Genomic DNA, 6,228 nt, shown 5'->3' with positions numbered 1-6,228 from the left:
GGTGCAGTGCCTTGGGGTATGTGTCTGGAAGGTGGGTTTAGTCCAGGGGTGGGGTACAGCACTGGGGGTGCTCCAGAATGGCACACAGGGTAGGGCGTGCCCTGGCACAGCCCTCAGGCCATGGAGGTGCTCTGAAGCAATGCCCAGGGTATGGGATGCCCCCAGTCACTCCTAGGGCAGGGCTGCAGGCGGTAGGTAACCCTGGTTCATCTCCCTGCTGGCATCATTCCCCGGGGATCACTCCCTCTTTTCCTGGAATTGCTCCTTCTGCAGCTTGTTCGCTGCTGTCCTTGCAGCAGGCTCAGCCTGGCCGCTCAGTGATGGTTACACAGCCCCTGTGGCACTGGTGAGGAGACAGACAGGAAGGCCCCAGTGCACCGGGCCTTACACCCTGAGCATCCTCACTTCACATGTGGCCCGGAGACACTGCCTGGAGACCTGCCGAATCCCTGCGCCCCATCTCTGCAGGGCCATGGCGGTGCCGCAGAATTGTGGGGACACAGGATCACCACAGCCACTGCGCCTCCTGCTCTGAATCCCCACCCGCCCCCCCAAGCCAGCCCAGAGTCAGTGGGAAGTTATTAGTGCAGACACCAGAACAGGCAGAGAAGAACCACCCCAGGAGGCAGCAGGGTGGGGGAGGGAAGGGGCAAGACAAAAAAATCACAGCCTGAGTCAGCCCAGGTTCAAGGGGCCAGGAGACAAAGAAAGAGCATGTGGTACAAACAGCCAGCCTGAGCAGAGTCATGCCCCCATGTGAGCCAAAACCTCACACCAGCTTGTAACTGGGGAAAACCCTGCTGGGAGGACTGGAAGGGCACAACCCGGTTACCCACGCGGGGAAAGATGGAGACACCTGGTAAGTTTAGCAAGCATGGAGACCAGTTGATTGTTCGCTGTTTGATTATATGTTTTCTCTGTGATGCCTGTATCCTAAATAAACTATCCTGTGCGCAGGGAAAGCTGCGGAGTCACTAGTCAACCCAGTGCTTAATTTGTGCAAAGGTTGAGCCAGCACCTCCGGGCCTGGCAGTTCAGAGCCCTGGCACCCTTGGGCCAGGCAGTTCAGAGCCCCGGCATCTCCAGGCCTGGCGGTTAGGAACCCCGGCATCCCTGGGCCCGGCGCGTCTGTTATGAAAGGGAAAAAAAAACAGCTTGAGCCCTGGCCCTCTCTCATTACAAATCAAGCACAGATAAACTCTTCATAACTGCAGGTATGGACTCATGTCAAGAACCCAGGGACTTAATGATTTTTTTTTTTTTTTGGCTTGGGGTCAAACTGAACACTGTGATTCATTTGAAATAAACATTTTTCCCCCCAGGCATTTTTTCCCCCCTCAGCGAAAAATGAGAAAATAAAAAGCCATTTGGGTCAAATCTACACAGCATTTCCACGTGTGGGGCTGGTTCTGAAACAAAGCATCGAGACTTTTTTTTTTTTTTTTTTGGACACTTGAATGAAGTTTTGACATTTTTGGAGAAAAAAAAATAGTTTCCTGTTTTTTTTATTTGGCCAAAAGGATTAGCTGAATTCGACCTGAATTCACACATAGTTTGTATCACGGACTCACAGGTCTTGCCCACTCTTGGCCCTGTACGGTCGCTGGTGGGAACCCCCTTCAGTGTGACAGCCCTTCTCGGGGGTCCACTCTCTCTCGGGGGTTAAGTCCCGCTGCCTCCTGGAACTGCACCTCTCTGAGCCTTAGCATGCCTGTCTCTAGCTGTTCACCCCCCTCAGGGAGTCCACTCCCTCTGGACCCCTAGAGCCTCCACTCCCAGAGGGAATAATGCAACCCTGATCTCTAGACCAGAGCAACTCTCAGTCAGCGTAAAACAGGAGGGTTTATTGAGCGTCTGAACACTGCATAGGAAACTCTCTGGGCCCTCAGGCCTGGCTGCCCTCAGCACAGCACATCTCAGTCTCCCCTGCATCCAGGTGGGCTCTGCCTGCTCTCTCTCTCCAGTCCCAAGACCCTGCGCTTTCCAGCTGGGCATCTGAGAGCAAGGGCTCCATCAGCTCCTCCCCTGTCCTTTGCCTTCCGTTCCAGGTAAACAGGTTGCTGGGGCCCTCTCTCTTCTGTCCTTTGTTCCCCTCTGGCTGGAAGTGGTTGGTCAGGTCACCAGGGTCCTCTCTCCTCAGTCGTTTATCCTCCCCCTGGCCAGACTGCCAAGCTGGGGTGAGCCTCTTAGTCACTAGGTCACCAGTTGTTAGGGTTCCCCATCTCCAGGCCGTTGTCCGTCCAGGGGTCCCGGCCACTAGGCGAGGTCACACCTGGGCCTTTGCAACAACAAACCCTCTCCCACCACCTTGTTAAACATGCAGCACACAGGGAAACTGAGGCACACACACAAGCTATTCATATAAAACACTACAAAAATCCCAACTTCGTCACAGTTTGTTCTCTGAAGAGCTGCATTTTGTAGGGAATTGAGTAATAGACTGAAAATGGCTGGCCAGCTCTTCTATGGTCCGACCTGCTGGAATAGCCGGCGAGTCTCAGGGTGACTGCAATCCAGACAGGTGATGGCTGGGGGTCTGCGACCTAAAGCAGCCTTGAGCTCTGACTCTGCTCAACGGGCTCACCAGCTCACTCAGTCTGATCTCTCACAGGCCAGCACCCCACCCACATGTTAAACCAAGCAACCAGAACAAGCCCAAACTCTAGACGATTCTGTGCTACAGGCAGGGAACAGGAGGAATGCCCCACTGCTCACCCCCAATATCCCCAGGGGATTGCCTGGGGGGCTGGGATGACCTGGCCACCCCAGAAAGGGGGGGGGGGCAGTAAGAAGCCAGAGAAAAAGGCAGTTCTTATCAATCAGTATTTCAAGTCCCCCCCCACGTACCCCCTTTTAGTCTCTTTCCCCTTAAGCTCTCCATACTGCACATGCAGTCTTTACGCAGAGGCCCTGGTCTATGTCCAACCCCCTCTACGTTCAGTACCTTCTTCTCCGGCACGGCACGGCACTGCTCCCCCTGCCCTGATCTGGGGCTGTTTCCTGCAGCACCCCATAACACCTCTCCGCCTGGGTCTAGGACTGACTTATATAGGTCCCAGGCTCCTCCCACTCACATCAACCTCTGCAGGGCCTGGGCGTGAAAACGTCAGAGCCCAGTGTCCTCGGGGAGCACATACTGCCCTGCTGCTCCAGCCCAAGGGAGGGCGGGGGCTTTGGAGCTTGGGGTGCTACCTGTAGCCCCCATGTGCTTTGCACCCCAGTGCCCACTAGATCCGAGCTGCAGGGGTTGCCCTTTTCTGGGGCGTCCTGAGCGGAGGGCACGAGAGGCTCAGGAGCACTGAGTGGTGGACCCTGGCACAGTTCCAGTCCTGCTAGGGGCATTAAATGGCATCTAGTCAAACATTTCAGACAGGGAGTCACAGCGGCCCCGATCCTGCCTGCCTGCCCCCTCCCCACCCAGCCACCTTCCCCCAAGGCACTGCCTGGCCCTGCACGGCATCTCTGGGCAATAACCCCTGGGCGCAGTCCTCTGGGCGGGCAGGGCGATGGGGCCACCCAGTGGCCAGCTGGGGGAATCCCAAAGCCTGTTACAGCCCACACAGCCTGGGGACCCGCAGCCATCAGCCCTGCCCAGGGCTCCTCGGGCCGTCCCCCTCCCCGCACAGACCAGCCACTGCTACGTGCTGCTTGGGGGCTGCTGGGCCTGCTGGGCCCCCTCCCGCACCTTGGGGGGGCTATGTGGGACCCGAGCTGGTCGCTGTGGCAGTGGACCAATGCCCAGGCAGGCTGCATGCCAGGGAGGTGCAGGCCATGCTGACCTCTCGGCGCCACGAAGGAGTTGCTGATAGACACCGTAGGAATGCCCTCACTCCTCTGCATGCCATGGAAGTCCAATCCCTTGGTAGAGGGGGCAGGAGCCTTGCTCCTGGCCCTGGGAGGGTCGATCCAGAGTGGGCGCTGAATTCTGCTGCATGCTCCCAGCTCTGCTCAGAATCAGCAAAGAGGGTGGGGAGGGGGGTTCACTTCAAGCCAGTGCATGTTTGGAGGTGCTTTGCTGCAGAGACTGGTGGGGAGGATGTCCCCCCCCCGCCACACTGCGGTACTAGGGGGCACTGTGCTGCAGGGAGTGCTATGATTGACTCAGTGGGGGGTGCTCTCCCCTCTGAGTTGCTACTGATCCCAGCGCGGTACTATGGGGTGCTGCAGGGAATGGGGGGGTGACTCAGCAGGGGGCTTGCACCCCCACAGGGGGTGTGTGTGTGTGTAGACAGCCCAGCCCCTGCAGCAGTCCCCCACCCCTCAAAGACTGCAGCATAGGGACCCACCTGCACCTGGCCAGACTGGCTAGCCTGGGGCCATGGCTCCTTTTCCTCTTCTAGAGGGGCACAAGAAGAGGCAGAGGGGGCACTGACATGCTCTCCCACCCCCGGGCCCACCCGGGCAGTCTCAGCCGTGGTGTTGTGCGTTGCCCAGCCCCAGCTGCCCACGTTGCCTGGTTGTGCTGGGATTCTGCAGTGGGGATGGGGTGTGGTGGGGGGACGGAGGAGGGCATGGCCCCCAGACGGAAGGCAGTCCCCCTCCGCAGCGTCTACCTCTCTCTCTGCTGGCAGCTGGGCGTTTGGCTGTGAGGGAGGGAGCTGGGCCCTGGCTGAGGCCAGGTGGTGACCCAGGCCCCGAGCTCAGCAGCAGTGTACTGTGGCTTCCAGCAGTGAGCTGCATGCAGTACAGTCCTGGCCACAAGGTGGAGCCAAACACCTGCTAGACTAGGGGTGGGCAAACTTTTTGGCCTGAGGGCCACATCGGAGTTCGGAAACAGTATGGAGGGCTTCCCCAACCAGCCTGGCTCCTGCCCCCTATATGCCCCCTTCCACTTCCCGTCCCCTGACTACCCCCCTCAGAACCCTCCACCCATCCAACCTCCCCTGCTCCTTGTCCCCTGACTGCCCCCTCCCAGGACCCCCACCCCTAACTGCCCCCCGGAACCCCACCCCCTATCTAACCGCCCCTGCTCCCTGTCCCCTGACTGCCCCCCCCCCCGGGACCTCCTGCCCCTTATCCAACCTACCCGCTCCCCGCTCCCTTACCATGCCGCTCAGAGCGCTGGTGGCACAGCAAGCAGAGTCTGCGGTGGAGTGGGGACAGCAGGGAAGGGGCCAGGGACTAGCCTCCCCAGCCGGAAGCTCAAGAGCTGGGCAGGATGGTCCCATGGACTGAATGTGGCCCGCGGGCCGTAGTTTGCCCACCTCTGCCCTAGACCTGAACTTCTTCTGGCTGGGTAACAGACGGGAACCCCCCCGGCTGGCATCTTAGGTGTTTTTTCCTTCCTCTGCAGCATGGGACATGGATACCTGCTGGGGTTCACCTGGGCAAGGCTCACCTAAGCCATTCCCTCAGGCACTGAAGGCCTCTCGGTCCCGCCTGGTCCCAGCGGGCTCCCGAGGCCTGGCATGCTTTGAGCTGGCTAGAGTCACTGGGCTCAGGACGGGGTAGCGGGGTGGAAGCCAATGGCCAGCAGCAGATGGATGCTCAGGCTGGAGGAGGGAATGGTCCCCTAGGCTCTCTGAGCCCTCTGCACTAGCCTGCCCCGTTCAGCTGCCTGGCAAGCCCCTGCCCCAGGTCTTGCCCAGCCAGGCCTTTCCATCCCGCCCATGGGGAGACCGGCTCGGCTCTGGGGCTCCTGCCCCTGCCTGTCTCTGCCTCTCGGGGCATTGCTTGGTCTCTAAATCAGCTTATCTGCAGGGCAAGCCCCAGCCTCACATCCATCACCTGCCAGCCTGGTAATGGGCAGGGGTTGAGTCCAGCGTCCTTAAAGGGCCAGTTACCCTGTGACAGGCCCTGGTGTGAGGGGACAATTGATATGGCAGCAGGATCAGGCCCCCATCCAGCCACTGGTTTCACCCTCTTCGCCAGCCCCCATCTCCCCTGCTTCGCTGCCCTCACAACCCACAGCAGTGCCACCCAGCCACCTGCCTGTGAGCAAAGCACCAGACGAAGGCCAGGGGATGACTTGCCATGCAGCTAACCTCATGGCACACCGTGCAGGCCTAGCAGCTTCCCTCTACCTGGGACTCCCTGTTCCCACCCTGCCATTGCCAGGCTGTTGGCGTGCTGCCAGGGGTCGGGGGGGGCACTTCCCCTCAACCCTGCAGCCCCATGTCTCCTGCGTGGTCAGAGCCTGGCCCAAGAAATAGCTGGTTGCTGCGACACAGTCCTGACTGCTCTCTGTGCTGCTGGGCTTGCCCAGAGCCCCCTCGGCCAGCGGGGAGA

The sequence above is a fragment of the Caretta caretta genome, chromosome 7, assembly GCF_965140235.1.
Source record: "Caretta caretta isolate rCarCar2 chromosome 7, rCarCar1.hap1, whole genome shotgun sequence".
Taxonomy (NCBI): Eukaryota; Metazoa; Chordata; order Testudines; family Cheloniidae; genus Caretta; species Caretta caretta.
The sequence above is the reverse complement of the archived record's forward strand: the minus strand, read 5'-3'. Positions refer to the sequence as shown.